Source organism: Neodiprion lecontei, chromosome 5 (assembly GCF_021901455.1).
Source record: "Neodiprion lecontei isolate iyNeoLeco1 chromosome 5, iyNeoLeco1.1, whole genome shotgun sequence".
NCBI classification, from domain to species: Eukaryota; Metazoa; Arthropoda; class Insecta; order Hymenoptera; family Diprionidae; genus Neodiprion; species Neodiprion lecontei.
The window spans coordinates 5,958,992-5,981,580 of record NC_060264.1 but is presented as its reverse complement, the minus strand read 5'-3'; the positions used below and the strand labels follow the sequence as shown (position 1 = coordinate 5,981,580).

General features: G+C 40.1%; 1 protein-coding gene and 1 long non-coding RNA gene across 9 annotated transcripts in view; one reads left to right on the top strand and one right to left on the bottom strand.

Moving 5' to 3' along the window:
• The window catches only part of LOC124294845, a 123,814-nt gene that overhangs the window by 56,950 nt on the left and 44,275 nt on the right, over positions 1 to 22,589 (top strand). The window lies entirely within an intron of this gene.
• LOC107226460 (leucine-rich repeat-containing protein 15) overlaps positions 1 to 22,589 on the bottom strand; it is a 120,104-nt gene that overhangs the window by 70,991 nt on the left and 26,524 nt on the right. For 6 of the 7 annotated variants that reach the window (XR_006904783.1, XM_046742364.1, XM_046742365.1 and 3 more), the window contains exon 2: positions 15,276 to 15,453. The gene's annotated coding sequence lies outside the window, so the exon portion shown is untranslated. Of the gene's footprint in view, positions 1 to 15,271; positions 15,454 to 22,589 lie in introns of all 7 variants that reach the window. The other variant, XM_046742366.1, reaches the window with a different exon arrangement.

Genomic DNA, 22,589 nt, shown 5'->3' with positions numbered 1-22,589 from the left:
AGAGTTGAATAAATCTTCCGGGCAAAGGTCCGTGGATATACGCATGTACGAGGCTCTGCACCGGCAAGTAACGGGTTGCTTGAATTCTGTATACACGCGAGTAAATTAAAAAATTCGGAACCGGTGTGTGTGTAATAAAAACTCGCCTTCTCGTTGCAACACACATCGGCGGTATACGTATAATAGTAATATATAGGTTTTAAACTTGAAAGTTTACTCCTTCTTCGTTTTTACGCCCATCATTTACGCCGGCAGATTGAAAGTTCAGTGCTGCGGTTTTGTCCACCGATACAGGTGCTTCTTTTTACTTTTTTTTTTTTTTTTTATTTTACTCACACACATGTACGTACGGATACACACAGTGGTACGCGTATAATGTGAAAGGAAGAAGCTAAGCATCTGCCTTGTTATACCGCCATGCCGCACGCTGTCTCTGTTTGTACGCTACGTGATTCCAGTTTTTCTCGTTTCGTAGCTGAAAGCTTGTCACAATTCGGTCGTGTAACGCGAACGTGTTGTGTAAGGTATTAATTTTGTCGGATGAGAAAAGATTGAAAGAAAAATAACACGATAAACTTGAGTACAGCTCTTGAAATCGCAGGACTTTCGACAACTCTTTATATACGTATATTTTTTTTTTTTTTTTTTTTATACATACATTAAACATTGGAATATAAAAGACCGTCTACGAGGATTCAGTCTGAGTGCGAAAACTCGACGCGCTTTTCGCACAATATAAAGCTCAACGACTAAATCCTCGCTCCTCGTAAATTCTCCTCTCTTACCTCACTGTAATCTCTATAAACTCTCTAGAGCTCTTCAACGATCGTTGTCAACGACGGTTTTCATGTTTTATTGTGAATTGTTCAGCTTATCCGAATAATAATTGAAAAGAAAAAACAAAAAAAAAAAAAAACAAACAACACCGACAAATTAATTTTACACGGTTCACGGTGACTAGTTGTAAAAAATAAATTTAATCTATCGAACAACGAAGCAAACGCAGTTGCAGGAAAGCGATCGTTCTCACTCTCATCGTCGGTCTGTCGTCAGAAAATGTGAAGCACTTCGAACCTGAAAGTCTCAAGTGCAGATCGCAGCATATAATTAGCGTGGCATGAAACCATGAAACGGGCAATTTCACCCTCGCGTTGAACGACGAAAAGGAGGCGTCGAGTCGTGAAATGAAAAGTATTATATTCTTAAATGTACACTGTACTTTAGAAATAAACGTGTTTTGTACGTACACACATATATATATATATATATGTATGTATGTATGTATCCAGTTGGAATTCTGATTTCTTCTGGTAGAGCTCGTATGTTTTTCCTAGGAGCGGTTAATTACGAGCCTCTTAAAGGGGGTTAATATTATTCCGACTCTATAATTCCTCGATTTCTTGATCTTTTCTTGAAAACATCCATGCTTTCAGCTTCGACACAGCAAGCGGCAACCGCTTTTCGAACGATCATTAATACCTAATTCCCGCAACGCGGCACAGCTGTGCGTTTCAACTGCTAATCTATGCCGCACACGCTTGTCATTCAGTTCCCGTTTAAATCTAGATATATATATATATGTGTTACAAGTTGCCGAGTATCACTTGGAACTTCTTGTACACCTTCTGCCTCCACCTTTATACGTTCACTCTTTAGTCAGCAGGTGAAACAGGTTTCACGATGTTGTTGGTGCTGCTGGTCCAGCAGCCACCTGCGATATGACATCAATTTCAAAGATGCTTTTTCCCTCTCCGCATTTCTCTCATTCTATTTCTATCTCTGCATTATGCATCGCACTCTATCGGATCATAACCGCCGCAGCAAACGTACTTCAGTTATTCGTTCACTTGTATAGATCGATCGACATGCTTGCTTGCAATTAGAGATAAATCGACCGGAACAAATGGATCGACAGTTAGAAGCAGAGAAAAATAGTGCCTGAAAAATCTACAACCAAAGTTATTTGCGCCAAGGATAACGAACATTGATAAATCGATCGTCCTTACCGTGGAAAAAAATTAATCTTAGCAAATTCCGATGACATGGGCTAAGAAGATATCAAAACTCTGAGATAAACTTTTATGATAAAACTCTGCTGTTTTTCACAGGGTTCTGATATTTTTGGAATCATTATGCTCTCTCGCCGATTCAACCTTGAAACTGTTGCAGGGTGATAGTTTTTAGCCTTAAGAACATCGTGCAGAAAAATCGCTGGTTAACAACGATGCCATTATTGGGAAGTGAATTTACGAGAGAATTTCCAAGAGGTTAGGTTAGGTTAGATCAGATCAGATCAGATCAGATCAGGTTATGTTAGATCAGATGAAATCAGATCTTGTTGAGTCAGATAAGATCGGGTCATGTTAGGTTGGATCAAATCAGGTTAGGTTAAATCAGATCAGATCATGTTAGGTTAGATGAAATCGGATCATGTTAGGTTAGATCGGATAAGATCAGATCGTGTTGGGTTAGATCATATCAGATTAGGTTAGGTCAGGTCGAGTTAGGTTCCCGGCCGTCAACCCCTGTATCCGTTTCGATTTCGTCGATCGCACCCGGCTGCGTGCGAACGTACTTGTATTGTTGGCGGAGAGGAAAAAGTTTATTTTTCGGTTTCATTATTCGGTCGTTCGTGATTAATTCCATAAATTATGCAGACGACGTTGCGTAGTAATCTCTTGTAGAAACCCGAGTGAGCCGCAAGCTCGTTCGGTTCGGAGGGTCTGTCTGCCGGTATGTCTGCCCGTGCTGAACCGTATAATGGTTCTCGGGTTATTATACAACGGTCGTAAAGTAGCCGGACTGGTTTTCGCTCTTGAATTGTAAACCGCTTGGAAGCAAGCATGTGGCAGTGTTCACGCCGTGTATTCTTGCGCAGTGCAGTCTGTACCAATTGGAACAATCGAGAGGTCCGGTGCAGCTCCGTTCGCCTCATTTCGCAAACCATATTCTACATCATAATACAATATAACCGGCCCACCAGCTCGTTTTGCTTACCTAACGTATTATTATGTCATGCCGTAATCGAGGTCCGCAGGTTTCTCACTTTTTCTCGAATATTTTTTCTCGGATCTTCTCTTCTCGATTACGCGGTTCTTCAGCGATCTTCATGAAGCTCAAATATAGCTTCTCTGCGTCATTCTTACACGCTTCAATTCATCCGTACACGTATAACACTTGACTCGTTCAAGTGAAAGACGGCGACCTTTTTTCAACGTCGTCTTCACGAACGGTCGAGTCGAGGCCGCTAAGACATCGGGTCGAAAGTGTCTTCTCGACACGACCCACGGTTGGTACTATACCGAACTCGCGTAAGTGCTCTTATACGAAACGGTACGTAAACGAGCAGGAGAGAAACCATAATTGAAATACCCGCACACAATCAAGCGCATAAAAGTCATCTACTACACCGAAACAAATTTGGCAAGAAGAGTCTTGGTGCATTAGTGCAGCCAACAACCTTCAAGTCTATTCGGTGGTTAATTTATACCATAGCTGATGAGACCGTGATACGAATCTCTAACCGCATTGCGATTGTCACATCTCAAAGTTCCTCCTGATGCATCGTATGTGTAGGTACGTGCAATATATGTATTTATGTATTCTATCGCAATCAAACTATCATCTCGCTCTCTCTCTCTCTCCCATTCTTTCTTTCTTTCTCTTTCGCTCTTTCCCGCGTTTGGAATTTACGTCGACTAAAACCTGCAGTTAATCTTAAGCTATCCTGTAGATGCACCGTGTTCTATTAGCGCTTCGATGCGATAACATGCTTGTGAAGGTATCTATGCATGTACCTGCGTACGATGTTTGAAGCAGGTGTCGCGCTCTCTCGGATTCAAGTTTCGAAATACGTTTAAGGTCAGGATAATTTATTCCCATCTCATTTCTCAGCTTCCAGCGCGGACACAAAGCGTTTATACCTACTTTATACTCTACTAACAATCGGTGTCGTCTCTCTCGTATCTTAATTCTCGTTTTAACAAGGCCAGACCGGTAGGTCCAACTATATACGCGATAAGGTATACCTGCAGAGGTAGAAGACGCGCGTAAGGTTATAAGCTGCGATAATTATCTTAGAGCGAGGAAAATTTTCTAGAAAAATTCAGTAAAATGAATCGTGTCTGAGAAAAATTTAACGAGAAGGTGAAAAAAGAACAGCTTAGCACGCCGTGAAACTCGAGTCTTACCTCTGAACCGTCATTTTGACTATACGGTGCAGGGATATTATGCATCAGCATGATTTGTTCCCGCAATTATTTTCGTGCCAGCATCTTGTATTTTATGAAGGCGAAAATGAAAATGGTCCGGAAATTTCCCAAGTCTGTAAATTGGTGCGTTTCTTGTATTTTCTCTTTCTTTCTCTCTTTCTCTTTATTCATATTTATTTATTTATTTCTTTTCTCTTTTATTATTTCATTTTATTCAACTGTATAATTATACATCCATTACCGCCTATGTGTATTTTAATTTATTTTTCCATTTCTGCAATTTTCAATTTCTTTATTTTTATCCATCCACTCTTTTATCTGTAGTTTTGTTTTCTCTTTTCTCCTACGACCTTTGTTGACTGCTAGTTTTAATTTTGTTGCTCCCTTACTATTTAGCTCATAAGTTATTCATCCTTTCTCTGTTTTTTCTATGTAATGTTCGTATTCCCGTCTGCGGGCACTTGTCCCATGGCGAACAAACGCTTCTTTCTCTCTCTCTCTCTCTCTGTCTATTTCTGCGTGTCTCCTTTTTTCTTTCAACTCACGAGTGCGAAACAATTAAGACAGAGCAAACGCCTTCGCTTAGAAACGAGGAGCGCGAAGGTAGGTGTATGACGTTGGTAGGCAGGAGTAGGCAGAAGTAGGCAGCAGGTTGCGGGTTGCGAAGATACTTACAAGGCGAGGTTTTCCATACGGAATCTTTCGATCTGCATAATAGATCCGGTCCCTGGGTCCTGGCTGCCGACAAATGTCGTCTATATACAGGGTGTAACCAGGGTTTCGCTGCCAAGGCGAACCGCGACCAATTTATAATCAATTTTATAGCTTGGACGGTCTGGTATCGGGATAAAACGAGCCAAATAAACCGGAGATTCGATCGATACCTTATACCGTACCAGCGCGCTTTGAATATCGACGATGGGATGCAAATCCTCCTACACACACACACACACATCCCATGCGTCTCTGTTACACCTACGTGTGGCTCGGCATACATGGATAAACTCTATCTGCGTGTAATAACCGCCGGAGTAACCCGTCAGAAACGTTTTGCTACCGCGGTAACGAGATTCGTTGGTGACCTGAAACCCCCTGAAGCTCGTGTAATCACGTATACAGTTTAAAACCCCGACCCCCGAACCCCTTTCTCGATATCGTAACAGCCTTTGATCGTTTCATTCTTCGTTTCGTTTCACCCTGTGTGGACTTTGAATCGTATATTTTTGATAACGGTAGTTGCGATTTGTGCAGTTTTTTAGGTTCTATTTTTTGTTTGTATTACTATTGTTGTTATTATTTTTTTTTTTTTTTTGGGCTCTTCTTGTCACTGCATTTCGGAGAAAGGAAAGAGGAGAATTCTGGTGAAAAATGGCGATAGAATGTACAGAATATCGTCGATTAATTTCCGTTATTTACGAAAGCGAAAATATTGGACGACAAAATGTTTACTTGACACAAATGAAAAAAAAACAAAATATAAGAAAAAAAAAAAAAAACAAAAAAATCAACGATGAGACTGGACAATCTGAACTCATTGTCGGTTAAATGAAGCCAAGTTAATCGATCAAGTTACATTTAAATCGGTACAGCCGATTTCGAGCAAATAATATTATACGTTACTCAAAAATAGCTTTCTTGATTTTGCTGAAAACTCACTTCGCTCAACTTTTGCCGATCAGCTCTGCGTTGGAGATAATCGATTGATTGAAACTAAAGTCACAAAATCATACCGTAGAAGAAAAAAAAAAAAAAATTATCACACAGTTAATATTGTCGGAGGTGATTTTTCAGACATCGAAGCTCTGAGATTTAATGAAAATTCAAATTTTCATTTCCGAGTGATTACAAGTAGTTATTTTAAAAGAAATACCGCAATTTAAACGTCACTTTCGCCCATGGGATTGAGGGGGGTGAAACTTTTCTAGGCATGTCTAGAAAGTCGTCGAAACAACAGAAGTTATACTTAAAACTATAAGTCGGTTGGCATTATTTTCTCGACTTTTAACGTCTTCGTTCTACGATCGATTTGTCGCGATTTTATACATTGTCTCGAGTTTCTGCTAGTATCTTGAAGTGGTTGTTGGAGAGGGTAAAATAAATCGAACAAATTGATGGTGAAATAGGAAATCGCGATGGGAACCAGAGAGAAATATCGTTGAATATCGGAAAGCATCGCGCGAGAAACGGATAAAAGTTGGCCGTAGGTGTAAGCGCATATATTATACATTTATATTTTACGGATAAAAATGATGGGCGATATTTTTTGTTTGTTGAATATTAGAGATGCCGGGACGGCCGGTAAAGTTCTTAGCCGTGTCCTGAATCGCGAAACGTCTTCTCGGATTTTTTTTGCATCTGCAATAAAATTCCCCAAATCGACATTTGTCACAATTCTTTTCACCGGAATAAAAATGAAGGATAAAAATGGGGAAGAAACGCCGGGAGAACAGAGAAAATAACAATGCGAAGATGTTGTGGAAAATTTCAGGTATTTTACCCCCGGTTCAAAGAAGCGTTCCGATTGTTAATAAAATTCCTAAAATGTATCTAAACTCTGAAGGAATAGGAGTCGATATCCGTTAGTACTTACCCGCAGGCAATTTCTCTGGTGTTTTATTACCGGACATCGGATACCTGCAGCCCGTAACGCGAGTTATTCTATCGTCTCGTTCTTCAGAAATCCCTCGTTCAGGTTTCACCTGTAGCCATTTACCGAATGCAAGCTTACGTGGTTCACAGGTTTGCTAATAAGGAAACCTCTTCCGCCTTTTGTTTTTCCCTGTCATAGAAATTAACGGAATTACGATATAACAGCGTGTACTAGTTGTTATTCAAATTCATTCGCTGCAAACGTATAATAATAAGAATCGGACGGAGTCTGGCGAAAGTTCAAGATAATCAAGTGAACGAAAAAAGATTTTGTACGTGGTATACTTTCAGATTCTGCAACAAAGATAAAAAAAAAAAGAAGGAATGGGAACTAAACAACATATATATATATATATATATATATATATATATATTATAAACAATATATATATATATATATATATTATATTTGCGTGTATACATGTGTGTGCGATACTGCAGCTGACGTAAATGATACATCGTTTCTGGCTTATCGCATCGCCTCGCGCTACGAATAGAAAAAGCTCGCGGGTACCTGCATCATATATGTCATAGCTAGGCGTGTGTGTGTGCGCGTGGTGTTCTTGGCATAAATTGATACCGGGGTGCCGATACCGCAACCCGTAAGCTCGTAACCTTAATTCGCCGGAACTATATCCCAAGATTACGAGTTTCGGAAGCGGACGAATTACGATCTGGCAAAACGCACCAGTGGCTCCTTGTTCTCCGGTATCTACCGTCCCCTTGTTATTCCAATAGCCAGGTTATGCATATAACGATCGGATGTAAAATAACAAGGTGTATGATGCTATATTGAGGAGTTGCGGATTATCGAAGTGAAATCGTGTCAAAGTTTGCCAAGTGAAACTGAAGTCGATCGCCGATTAGTCGAATTCTCATTATGAAGATTTACGTCTTTTTAAACATGGAAGTTACGTGAGATTGAAAACTAAGTGTCAAATTTTATTCTATTTCTAGTTTGTTAGTAATTGTACGTATATTATGGTTTTCTTCGAAGCTGCCTAAAATGAATTTTGACTAATTTTTGTCATGTTTTTACGTTTTCGCGTGTTGAAAATGTAAGAAAATTGTTAACAATGTTCTTTTTTCTTTCGATACTCTTCTGCTTAGACTGTTATACGTCCTATACAATATCCGACGAAGAGAGAGAGAGAGAGGAGGAAATGAAAGTATTCGCCCGGTATCCTCGAGAAAACGAGGTCCTTCTTCCTCATTCTCGATAGCGTCGACTTGGAAAGTCTGCAAGGGCGAGGAGCAAAGCCCTCGAAGATACATGGCGAGGAATAATATCGATCGATGAGGCGGGGTCGGAATTTCGAACTTCAGAAGTTCCGAATGCGTCAAATTCTGAATTTTTCGCTGGCGAAACTTGAAGTAAGGTAATCAAATTTTTACGAAACATCAACGTTTCAAATGGTTCGAAACCCGACGCTCAAAATTCCGAAAGGTCGTAACTCCGACAAGTCAAAGTTCCAAAAGTGCGAGAATGAGAAAACTTATAAATGATCGAAGTTTTTCAGTTCTGTGATTTTCTGGCTTGGTGAAATTTCACCACTTCGATCTTTCTTTGATCTGAATTTTCGTATTTTTACGTTCGGAATCCTGGTAATTCTTATTTTCGATTTTTCTGATTTTTTACACCCACTCGTTGAGTAAACTACGCTGTGCGTGTATATTTTAATTATCGGAATTTTAATCTATCGAAACTTTACTTTTCGGAACTTGGCTCTATCGTAACTTGAATTTCCGACCATTCGAAACTTTGTTGTTTCTTCAAAGAGTGATTTCTTTACTTCAAATTTCAAGTAATTCGGAATTGGGCGTTTTCGCAAATTTTCAAATTCCCAACTCCAACACCGCCCCCGATTGATCGCTAAAAAAAAAGATGCGTAGAATTATCGGAAAGGGAAAAGAGCCGCGCGATTACGTCGAGTGACTCGGGCTATCGACCCTGTCCAATGTCTCGTTCTTTTCTCGCCCAGACCTGCATCGGTGACGTCGCTCTTCGCTCTTCGGTTCATTGACACAGCTGCCAGTCTGGACCAGCGGAGTTGTCGTCGAATCGTCCTATCCGAATCTTTTTTGGTTTTTTCTTAGGTCACAGCAGTTGCCGAGGCTCCTTAGCGCCGCTGAATAAGGTGTGTATATCGGGCGGCTTGGGCTCCTATCCCGAAAAAGCACTCGACGTTAAGTGCCGGTGTGGGACAGCTGTGAGAACGACGCAGCACCGCGAAGAAGAATAAGAAGAAGCAGAAGTAGCAGAAGGAAACCGTGGAGGAACCTTGTCCACTTGACCCCGAGGCAACATCGTTCGGAAGTGATATCCTCGTTGAATATTCATCAACTCTTCCTTATACATTCTTTACATACTAACAGGTAGACACTGTAATGCCTCGAAGAACGAGCAACTTTCACCGCTTGGTATCTCTTCTCATTGTCGCAGGCCGCTCGTTTTCGACCATTCGAAGCCGTGTAAGCCTCAGGAAAAGCCGAGAGCCCACCACCCCCATTGCTTTTCAGGGTTCCATTCCCGTTCTTCTGATCCGGCTCATTCCGTTCTGAAGCCGCTGGATTCGCGTCAGCAGCCAAGGACGGCCTTTCGGGGTCCTGCGGGATTCTACGCGACGATTCACGTTACACTCGAGACGAGTTGGGCGGCTCGCTTTTTTGCCCAATTTAAGACGCCGCATGGATGGACTAGGGAAAATCAGAGATGGAAGAGGGAGAGGGAAAAGGAAAATAATGAAATTGGAATGAGACCGAAGGAATTCCATGCATGAACAAGGCTCTGCTCTTATAACCAATATGTATGGAGATACGGATCCGTAGGATGGTCCAGAAAATGATTCTAGGAACGGTTATGCCCGCTTTATTTAACCTTAACCTCTTCAAACAGATTCGCTTCAAATATTGTCCGTATTAATTTCATTGCAGGACTCATCCCTTCATCCTTATCGCGCTTATCACTAGAGATTTCTTTTCTCCGAATTTATTCATCCGACTTCAAGATTCGGACGAAGATAGCGCGAATAAAAAACGACCATCTTGTACAAAACGTTGAATGATCGTCGTTTTTTACTTTTTAACAGTACGTTTAATTTATTTTTTTTTATCTGTTTCGAAAAAATTTCCTCGTAAATGAAGAACGGTGAATGGACAATTCAATTGCTCGTATTCTGCAGATTACTATCATGTTTGCCAGATGTAACGGATTATACAGTTATCCCGGTATTTAAGACTATAGATTATATAAAGCTAGGCATAAGTAGATTTTATGAAATTTCGAACACTTGAAACTACGCGAAATACAAAAGTTTTGCGAAAGGTCATTGAAGACCCTGAATAAACGGTGAAAGTCTTGAGAGTATATTTGTAACGATTTTCTATGACATTTCGATTGGGTCGATAAATTCAAATCGATTCAAACGAAGTCTGCAAGCGTGCGAATCGTGAAGTATATAGACGCGTGTATGAATTGAAGTGAATTTAAAATACTTCTCTCGTCGCAAATTTACCTCAAACTTCTGACACTTGAAGTTCCTCTTTCTCTTTTCTTATTTTTTAAAAGGTATAACTACCAAATCGTACAACTGCTACAAATGTTCAACTCTTGATTAAATGAATAATTAAATGAATAAAAATATTCGTTCACAGGCTGAAACTCTACAGTATCGATGAGAAAAAAAAAATCGTCAAAGAGAGAATGGATAATTAGGCGAAGGAAACCACTTCCATAAATTCGATATACGGTGCCAGCTCACCGCAGGCTGTACGTATAAGCCGCGGGTGCATGCATGGGTGCACATACACATGTATATATATATATATAGGAAACTGGATATCGGCTGCAAATATCACCTTTCAAAGACCCCGTCACCCCGGTGCAGACTTACAAGGTATCAACAACTCTGTAAATTTGCCAACAATTTGGTAACGTCGCGTCGAGTGAAATATTTATCTAGTCGGTAAGGCGACACGGGAAAGATACAGACCGCGTCGGGAATCGAAATATCGGTGATCCGAAATCCATTCTAATTAACCAATCGATTTCGGTTACCGAGCACGCAGGTTTTCCTTAAACCACAGGAAACACAAGACCGGGTGTAAGATATTCTTCGGCGTTAGTTGTTCATTCGTACGTTTTATTATTTGGTTACTTTTCAGCGTGATTCTTGTCCCTTTTTTTCCAACGGGTTTTGATACCGAACCCTTCGCGTGAAGGTGGAGAGCTATGCTGCATGGCTACTTGTTGTTAGAGCCGCGCTTGTACCTCGAGACGCCAGAAGATGAGATCGGGTTTCTTGCGTTACGAGAAGGATGAAACTTGAATTAGGAAACATTATCGGACGATCGGTGAACGGTGGTCATCGCTTCGATACGTTACAAAAAATAAGCCCGTTACGATCGGGCTTCGATTTCCGCGTATTACACTTTATACCGGGAATAAGTAAGCTGCGAAGGAAGTGTAACGAAAAGCTCGATCGATTCGACCCAAGTTTTTAACGTGATACAATCTCAGTTTACTTGTATAAACCTAAATCTTATTCTTGAGAATAGGTAAAAAAAATTTATCACTTTATCAATTTTATCGCGCAATGCCAATCAGAGAGAGCGAGAGAGAGATAAAGAGAGAGAGAGGGAAAGAGAAATGCTGGCAAAGTAGAATGAAAATAAACACGCCAACCACGACGACGTCTTCAAATAACGCGTAATTATTCAGACGCCAAGGAGGAATTATAGCCTCGCATTCGACTCGGAAGTATCCTCGTATTTTATAAGTCCACGCGGTGCATCTGGCAAAGACGTCCTAATACCCGCCCATCAATTCTGCTTAGCATCCGCCGGCCAATTGGTTTGCGAATTTAGCGACGCTTAACGTTTGATTAATATCGCCCTACGTCAGAATCGAGTCGAGGCGATAAATTGGAAAATAGATTTTCAAAGAAGGGTAAAAAAAAATGGGGGAAGGAAAGGATTGTAAAGGATAAGGAAAACGGATTCCTCGAAATCTGGAATAATATTACGATTCTGCAATCGATGAGACGCGAACTGATCAATCTCTTCTGCGTTATACCGTTTTCATTTTTTCATATTTGTTACGATTGCCTGAGAGAGAAATAACGAACCGGAAAAAGAGTTTTTTTGCGACACTTTTCATCACCGTGAAAAGGGGAGAGTCTCTTGATCTGTTCGTGAAACCGATGGGACTTGACGGCGGAATGAAAAAGTTTTTAAAGAAGAATTAGAAAAGTAAATTAATAAAAAATAGAAAAACTTTGTACAATTTTTATTTTATTTTTTTTTTATAATTATATAAACTGGGAAAAACATAACCGGGTTTCTTTAGAAAACGTAACGAGGAGGAAAAGGTTTACGTTTGTCGGAAAAATATTGAAAATGAATTTATTTCCGGTAAAACCGGAAGTTCAAATTAAACGGGACATGGTAATTTTTCATGCCAATCGTTGAAAAGTGAAAAAAATAGTTCCTTCGATTTTCGCCAAATATTTTCAGCCTCTCAGTCTGCAGAGATTCCGTTGTCACGTCTCGTGACAGAATGGCTCTTCGATCATATTTTCCGCAAAGTTGTTCAGAGGCCTGTCGATAAGTTTGCAATGATCAGGTAGGTACACGAATTTTGCGAATCTGTTTGCTTAGGCGCACGTCATCTCTATCCTACATATACGTGTCATATCCCTCTGGAATTTATATGCCCAAGAAGATCGACGACGTGGCAAACTACTTGAGCTTATAACGTGCATTCGATACACGTTCGCGCGAGTTTATATATTTACACACGAAGCGAGCAGGATAATGTGCAAACCTATCCTTGACGTCGTCCTTTGCGCCGCGTCGATAAAAATCTCACACAGGATGCGCCCTTGAAAGTTGAGATCGAATTCAGGCAATTATATGTAACAAGTTGCGAAGCAAGAAGGTTCTGAATCATAAGATCTTCGATTATGTAGAAAATTCTTGGTCTGCACCCGGCTGCCTTTTTCCTCCTTATATTACAAACGCGATGTTACGATATTCGTAGTTATAATATAACGCAAGGCGTGAAAATTTCGTTGCGACGAATGTACACCGACAGTAATTATAAACGCTCCTTGCTGCCGGTTACTAGAAAAATTTTCTCGACTCTAGACAGCGGGTTAAAACATGCGCATATTGAATCTGAACGTCATTAAAATAAAATCGTCAACACCTGAAAACCGTTGCTACTCGCAATTATTTAAACGAATCGCAAGCCTCCCGCGGGTGCAAATTATTATGCACAGTACTTTATTTCTCACACCTGTACGCGAAACGCGTAATACATAGGCGAAAATAAATGGGCACCAATATAACGTAGCTTCACCGCAATTATAACCGGTATAAATACTGTGTGAAATTTTTTTCGTTTTCTCTACTTTATTAATATTTCTCTTTTAATTCTCTCCGTTTCGCGTGAAATTATAAATATTTTCAGACTGCAAACCGCTGTCGTGATTCGATAATTGTAGGAAAAAAATAAATAAATCTAACATACGTACGTACGAATGTTAATTATGGCGAGGCGAAAACCTTTTTATTTTTACAAAATATCACGCGAGAAGTTGACCTGATTTCAAACAGTTACCGCGGTTGGTATAATAGTATAATTTTGCACAGTTTTTACAGAGTTGTACAATCTCATACAGAATCAGGAAATAAGGTAACATCGTTATTTCTCCTCAAGTCGCGAATTTTATTACCGCCGAGCGCAGCTACGCGCGTAGTTGAATAATTAAGACCTCGTCGAGGTGTTGCATACAGTGTATGATAATACCCAGAGGGTTCGGTCTCGCTGTTTGCATGGGGCGCCATGGCGTGCGGCAGGCGACTATCGAGCGTTGATTGCTTCATTTTTTCATCCCTCCATTGCGCTGATAGTCGCCACTCTCGCAATTTATGTTCGAGGCGTGACACGTGAGGGGTGATCGGCAAGATTGTGTGTCCCTCATAACCGCACGCGTTCAACGTTCCAAATAAATGCGATTTGGATGAGGATGAAATTTCGCGACGAAATTATAAACCACGTATAAACCTAATCGGTAAAACTCTGCGAAGCGGAATATTTTGTAGAAATAAAAAGTAGAGAAAAATAGAAAACAAATAATCTTTGTCACACTTTTTTTCCTATGAAAATAATAATGACGAATAATAATAAAAAAATTAGGTACCTAATCGACGTTATCGTTGCCAGTTTCTTGCACATTCTGATCGAAATTTATTTATCCTATAAAAGTATCCGCAGTGGCGTGAAATTTTTCGACCAGCCGAATCGAATATAAATCCAAACAGATATCGAATTTCGCATCGTTCGTAATATTATACGTGAAAGGTGAGAAATTTGTTTCTCTATAATACTTGTATACGGTGCTAGCCCGGGGCCTGTAAAAGCCGTATATTTCCGCCGCTGCTTGCAATTCGGAGCTAATGCCTGAGGATTATTGTAGAATATCGGTGATAAGGGCCAACGGTTTGCCCGTCTCCACCGGAAGTATAACCCCTGCAACGAATTTCAGACTATTCGCCGAGGGTTGGCACGCGGCTGAAACGACGCTTTCGGAAGCTCCGAGCTTATATCCATCCCTTCGTCCCTTCGCCCTAGGCGACGCTGCGGAGCGTCTGTAGATACTTGTTTCACAAATGGAAATATATCGTCTTGATTTGTGTTATTGCTTTTTGTCCGGGGTACCTACATCCACTCGATTCGAATCGCGAATGCGGAGCTACGCTCATTTTTTTTCTCGCTTCTGTTGCGAAATAGTATAAAATCCCTTTTATACCCTCGTGATTTTTATCTTTAAATAGGGAGGGGAAGAGGGAGCAGGGAAAATAATGTCCGCTAAACTGTAATAGTCAACGGATTATGAAGATCGGTATTTTTCGTTATCCGACTGACGTAATTTTAAGCTTTCCGAAACTTGTGTGCAGTTTGAGAATGTTTGAGGAAACGAATCTAAATGATTACACAACGAGTTACGTTTCAATTGTATTTGTGAAAGATTGGATATTTTTCATCCGAGTGATGAAAAATCGGTGACAATAATCAGAGGTCAAGTTTTGGGAAATAGAATTTGTTCTGGTGATTGTCACGGCAAATAGTATAAACAGTTACGTGAAAGCAATAAAGTTATGAATATTATTGCGAAATGAATCGGCTGTACAAATTATTTAAATCCCGAAGGTGATCAAACATGAATTATGTGTCGTGATCTCCGAGACTGTGAACAAAAACCACTTTATATATCGTAAAGTTTCGGGAAATTTTTAAAACACGTATTTTAGCAGGAAATTAACAACGTGGGTGATTTATACATATACGTATACCCATATCAACCTATACATGTAAAATAAAGAATAAAAATTCTCTCAGTATTTACTCACGCTTCCCGAGCTGCAGCAGACAAAAGCCTCGTATCGCCTCTTTCTCACCGGTCGAAGGTCAGAGCGTGGTGTATATTATTATAATCCTGATCCTGTCAGAAGTGCCGACAAGCGATACACGCGGCACACCTCCTCCACCCTCTACGATCTCGTCCCGTATGCAGCATCCATCGTTATCCTGCAAGACCAGAAACGTCATTTCGTGCGAGTATGTTATATATATATATATTGTAGGTTACATTCATAGGTCCGTGTAAGTTATGCGTAAGTGGGTATTCGGTTGTGGTGGTGGAGGTGGAGGCGTAGGTGGGTAGTCAGCCAGACAGGGACCGGCACCGGCCTCTGAATCACAGAACACACGATTAATCTTAATCCGATGTAAATTTCATTCCCTCCCTCCCTCTCTCCAGCCACGTTTTGCAGGAATTATTTCAAGAGATTAATTTTAATTATCCCGATCCTGACTACAATATCTCCCTAAAACTCCACCTCCGCAGCGGTGAAACGGAGGTATATAAGCGGTCGGTGGTACAAGGATCAAGGTATACCTACGCGACCCTCGACCAAACGTGTAATACCTAACCGAGAGAAATTAAAAAAAAAAAATCGTTTGTAAACCTATTTCCACGTTAATCCTTCATGCCGCGCAGAAACCTCGGGCATGTTATTTGTGTACTCAGAAATCAGAGATAAACTGGTTTTCAGCATCCTTTTTCACCGCAGGGTATTACGATGTAATTAATTAGAAAGAATCGATAGTAATTTATCGAAACGTAAATTTTGTTCGAAAACCTGGTGAAAAGTTACGTTCGCATACAGACACTACCAATATTATTCCTACCAAGTCCTCGATTCTATTAATTTTTGTTAACGGAAATTTCGACTTATAAAACACCGACGCCCAGATCGTGCAAATAGCAGTTCTTTCGACTCGTCAAGTGAAATATGATCGATCGTTGCTGCACATGTCCAAAGCGTGTCTTTGGTCAATGATAACCAAACGGCGTATTCTATGGAACGGGTTCAACCTTCTTCCCATCGGAGTTACCGCGGCGAGGAGAAGATTATTTCAAGCTATACGTGCGGTAACACCTGAATAGAATCCCCAGGAACGAGTTTCTTTGCGAAGATATAAGCGTGTGGCGGGCGGGGTGGATGTGGTGAAATAATCCTTATCTCGCGTGATTGGATTTCAACGGAACTAAAAACCGCTGCCCAAACTTCCAAAATTGTTCGTCGATCATCGATCGTGCGGTCCACGGTTCGTTCGCGATAAATAAAAATGAAGGAAATCGTTTGTTTCCTCTCTCTCTCTCTCTCTCTTTTATCTTTGCTTTCCTCCTTTTACGACGTGCATGTAACAATCCCGATCCTTTGACTCCTTTATTCCTCTTCTTCCGCCCGGGTTGTTCGAGATCCAGGACTAATCGCGTGTCCTGCAGGAAGCGTCGTTTGATCCTTCGTTTCCTGCCACCGCGGGAATGGATCTGACTGTGTTTTGTACAAGTGTAAGTTGGGTATACAACGATTTTCACTAGGTCAGAATTCCGAATATCCAGCAGAAAAGAAAAGGTGAGATTCCTCTTGGAGTTCTCACGTGTGCTGCGAAAATCAGGAGGATCCAGAGCGTGTTTCGCGATTTATTTTTCACGAGGAAAAGTTTTCTTCGAAATATCGTTGCTGCAGTTACAATTTCTTGCCGTCTTGATTTCTTTATTTTTTCATTCCTTCCTTGTTTCTTCCTTTCTCTATCTTCTTTGCTGCCAGTCTCTTGTCTGACGGTACAAAGTTTTCGGCGTAAAACCTCAACGTCACGAATTTCGAGTGTCGTGCGACGCTTGGCAGAATATCTCGACTAAAGATTATTGCGTATTCACTCTGCGTATTATTCAATTATTGCAAACTCGTCTGTCGTTGAATCGTAAATTTTGAATAGAGCACGTTAAACTTTTTCAATATCCCAAAGTGCACTCGAAGTATTAACTCGTGCGACAATTGAAACGCCTCGTCTTGCTCGGAGCTGCGAAACGACGTCGCATAGTATCAGTTTTTTTTACCGAGGTTGTCGGTAATGGATTTTAAATCAATTTTCCAAATGGTTTCGTCCCTTTCCCGAACGGATTATCGGTATTCGTTCACCCTCAAATATCGCCGAAGCAGCAAGTTGGGCGCCAAAAGTATATATAAGCGATTCGCACGTCCGAGTCGCTTATCTAATTTGCTAATTCAATTTTTCTTCAATTTTCAAACGTCGCCCCGAGCTTTTGAGCGATCCTCGTCATAACAGAAACGATCAATTCTTCGTCTGGCTTTGACGCGTGGAAGGCATTCGCCGGATTGAGTTCTATTTTTCCAATCCCACACATCCCGACGTTTCTCTTGCATAAACCTCGAAAGAGGGATGTCCCAATGTTTTTCTTCAATTTTCCTCTTCATTTTGTTTTCTTTTCTTTCCTTTTATTTTTATTATTTCGTTGGTCTGTGCGTGCTGCTGTATTGAAAAAATGTCGTAGATTATTACAACAGCCATGTTCAATCGTGTGAATAGTAATCCAGATTACAGATCATTGTCTTGTTTAATGACCGTGCAGCGATGACGGATGAAGTTTGAACGGCTTATTACCGCGGCTATAAATTACACATTTTCATCCTTGGACTAAATTTTCCCGCTCGTTTCAGCTTATCTCTACGTCGCGATATTTCTCTCTCGCTCTCTTTCTCCTTGCATTTCGCCTCTTCTTTGTGTAGGGGAAAATTGATACAGAACCGGGTTAACTCGGCGACCCGGAGGTCCGAAGATAAATACGAGACTACGGTTGTCGTTGAAGGTTCGCGCAGGAAGCTGGCTGAGCTTTTCTGAGCTTTCGAGATCCCACGTTGCTGAAGCGCGCAGAGCTTGCGATACGTAATATTATCGCACGCTTCAACGATAGAAAATTTCTTTCCTCGTAATACGTATTTCGGGTTTTTTTTATTATCGTCAACTGTTGTTTTTAGGTGTACGCATACTTAAAGGTTCGTAACGTACGTTGTGCCGAATAGAAATGAATTCGCAAACCTCTTTACCGCATGCATCAACGTTATGCGTATACAATCGAATAAATTATGCTTACAACAGAAGGCGAGACTGCAGGAGTGAGCGGCAAATGATAAAGTAAAAAAGTAAAAGTAAGAAATAAAAAAAAATAAAATAAAACGCAAGTTGAAAAGTTTTAAGAATACGGGGAGTCGCGCGGCGCGATTATGTATTTAGATTTTTTTGCCGTCCTTGTTCGCGTGCCGCCTCTGGTCTTTGCGAATTTCCATATTCGCCACGAACGAACTCCGAGCTCTAACGACTGCAGAGGAAGCGAAGTGCAAAAAGTAGGCGCAACTCGAGGTCGTCGTTGAAACGGCGAAGCCTCGCCTCTTCGCCCTCGGCTTTTCCATGGGACGAAAGAAACAACAACAACGACAACGACGACGAAATAAAGAAAACGGAGAAGAAGAGCGAATAGTAAGAAAAAATACTTGTCAAATTCACCGCCCTAAAATTTAAAGAGGTCGCAGCATGCGGAGGGGTGGAATTTATTCACCGGAAGTGCCTTCAACGCCTCGACGCGGAAATCTGTACACGTTATATCGTCGAATATACTTCGCATTCTGCGAAGAGGACGCCTCGCTTCTTACCGAGCGGAAAACCCCCATAAATAATGCATTTATCCCCGTTTAGTTGCGTTAACGTAACGCCCACGTGTCGATCAATCGATAGTTATATATTACGCGGGCGTCTACCGTTCGCCAAATAATTTCCATGAATCGATCACCGGCGAAATTATAGGTATAAACACGAAACGTCAAAGGCTCGTAACATCACTGCCCGCGATGGCATGTCGCTGAAATGTTGCTGAAATGTCGCAAATTACACATTTTCACGTTTGACGACCCGTTCGCGATTATTATATATATATATATATACATATATTTATAATATACATATAATATTCGTGACGTTGAGCATCGGACAGCTTCCATTTTCACCGATATGGTAAAAGTTGTTTATTTCTCATTCCCATTTCACGCGGTGTGCACCGTGCGCACTTTTCTCGTTTTTCATTTTTCGTCCGTCTCATTTCAGAAACTATATCCCGAGTATACGTACGTATGTGAAAAAAAATTTACCGTCTTCGGCGCGAATCTTTCTATCGCATGATAAAAACGTCAGTTGTTCTTTTTCTCCGTTTTTTTTCCTTCGCCCTACTACTCCGTTTGTATTTTTTTCTTCGGTTCTTATTATTGTTCAAATATCGAACTTTTCGTTTTTCGATCTGGAAAAAAAGATCTTTGGACTTTCCTTGCGTCGAGAGAAAATTTTTACTAACCACTTATCACAAAGTCATTGACTATTTTCCAATTTTCACTTTTCGAAAATTAGATTTCTAGCTACATAAATCATAGATCAAGTTTCTTTTATTGTTATATTTGATTATGATCACTCTCACTATACTTTCGTGAAACTATTGCGATAATTTGATGTTGGTACAACGGTAAATTCTTGTCGAGGTCTTGTTCAATAAATAAAAAATGATCAATTAAACAAACTGATTTTGCGTTGTAATTAAAAGAAGATGTATTATTGATGTTTTTAATCGCACAAAATAGTTAATGGTACCTGATTCTGTTCTTATTGGAAAATATTCAACTAGTCGTTGCAACGATACTCATTTTACTAAAGTCTTCGATCATTCGGAATTTCAATGTTTCAGGTTTAAAAATTTTCTCATTCTCGCACTTTCGGAACTTTGACTTGCCGAAGTTAAGCTCTTTCGGTACCTTGTCTTTTCCGAACTTTGAGCGTCGAGTTTCGGATCATTCGAAACTTTGTTTCGTCAAAGTTCGATTTCTATACTTCAAGTTTCGCCACCAAAAAATTCTGAATTCTGCGCTTTCGCACCCGTTTTCAAATTCGGAATTTCACTCGATACGTATTATATCGTCGTAGCGCATCGGCCGAATTGATCGTTCCGTTCGCAGACGTCTCGATGGTCAATTTAAGCTCGCCTTGGTAAGCATAAAAATCGTCGACCCTCGCCACTCACCCTCACTCGCCCAAATTCGTTGAATCGGATTTTGTCGCGAGGGTCGCGGGCTTCGCCGCCTGCATAATCGCTCCACCATCTGTTCTTTGACCCGTGCACACAGTTTATACCTATTTCTATGCTTATACCTTCCTTCGACAATACGAGCGGAAAATCGGCGAGGTGTATTGATTATTCTACAGTCAGTTTCAACTCGTTCAAAGGTTCGTTCAATGAGGAAAAATGTTTTTACAACAATTCTCTGAAATTATCCGTTTATTCTCGTTTTCTTTCGCATAAATTTTAACCTACAATAACCTCATTGTATTTCTTTCACAGAGAAAAGCCAAGTTTTCTTTTCTTTTGTTATTCCTACACTTGCAACTTTTTAAATCATCGTCGATGATTTTAAGCCTCGTTTCTCTCGTTTCCCTTTCTTTCAGTTATTACAATTGTACAGCTATTTTAAATAGTTGCAGTTTTCAACCCCTTTTTATACATAAACCCATATTACAGTGTACGCATGTATACAGCGTCATTTTATTTTTTTCTTCTTATTTTTTAGTTATCACATGAAACGCGAATTTCACTCGAGAAATCCCGGCAACTTTAGTTATCCCAGCTATTTTGATTGCTAAATTTTTTCCTACCCATACCACGCGAGCACTTTTCCGCCCGTTTATCTTTGAAATTTACACTCGAGACAAAGCCTTCGCCGCTTTCCTCTCCCCTCGTTTTACATCTGGCTTTTTGGAGAGAAATGAATTTAGAATAATAATAATATAATGATAATGATGATAATGACAATTTGAGCAGAAAAAATTCCTCGCATTGTTCATTCATTTATCCAACGCATTAGGCGTTAATCAAGCGGACCGTCTCGCGTTTCACGCTTTCTATTTATTGCGCATTATACATACATACATATATATATATATATATATATATATATATATATATATATGTATGTATGTATATAAGCCGTTCAATCCCTCTCCGAAACAAATAAATGAATCTATTATGCCCTGCACGTTGATGAAAATACGTACGTACAAAGGCCTAAGCGGGAATATTCATGGACTGGTTTTGAGGGACCGACAAATTATGTGCCATTCCATTATTCTCCCACCCGTACATGTATAATTCTCTCTGCTTTCCGGGTTCTTCAGAAAAAATACCCCGCGGTGAAGTTGGATGGAATAGAATTTATTGAATGAAATTTTTCAAGCTACTTCGTCGTGCATTCGGTCGATCTCGGATTACATCGGTTCCTTTTTTTTTCCCCTCAATACAGAAGAATGAATAGTCAAGAAAAAGTCGCGAGTGTCGAGTTATAGAAGGAAAAGGGAGGCGGTAGACGGAAAACGTGGTTTTTGAGAATAATTTTTACTTATTACCATACTTGTTTTTTTTTCTTCGAGCCCAAAAAACAAAAAAAAAAAAAGGAAAAAAAAAAGAAAACTTTATTACAAGAGTTGGGAAAAGTTTTCAAAATTGTGACGTGGTATACTTTGAGAAGCTGGGAGAAAAGTTTCGTACACATAATAATAACTTCTAATGTTTGTTGCACGTAATACGTATATGTAAGATTGATATGCGCAAATTCGGAGGAAAGTTTAAAGTGACGAAATTCATTATTTCCTTTAGGATTTATTCAATTTTTCCTCGACTTTTCCTTAATCCCGTTAAATAAATCCTTTTACCTCGTATCTTTGTACAGATCGATTGCTCGTATCTATATTCATTAATTTCATAAATAATGTTGCTCGTTACTCTGGTTGATTTATTTGCATTGTTTTGTTCACTTCCGTTCTTCTTTGCCTTTTTCTTTCATAGATATTACGTGGCAATCAGTCGCACAAACAGTCATCCGAAAATAATATAAACGCAACGAACAACGTCCGAGGAAATGAAAAAGAAAAAAAGAAAAAAACTGAGCGTGACGAATGAGAAATAGGCGAGTCTTAATGAGATAAAAATGTTGCCGAAAGATTAGGTTGATTTAGAAAAATGAGTGAAAGGTAAATTGTCGGTTATAGGTAAGTATGCGATGGGTGTAGGTATAAAACATGGGGCGATGAAAAGTGAGCGGGAGAAGAGAAGCCTTGATGAAAGAATCGTGTTGCTTTTAAACGGCCGCGATCTCGTGCCCAAAAACAAAAGTTCGAATTAATGAATACAAACGAGAAGCAATCTCGCCCCGCAGCTTGGGCGACTGCCATTTTACCTTTTCTATTCATTTCCTTTTACCTTCTCC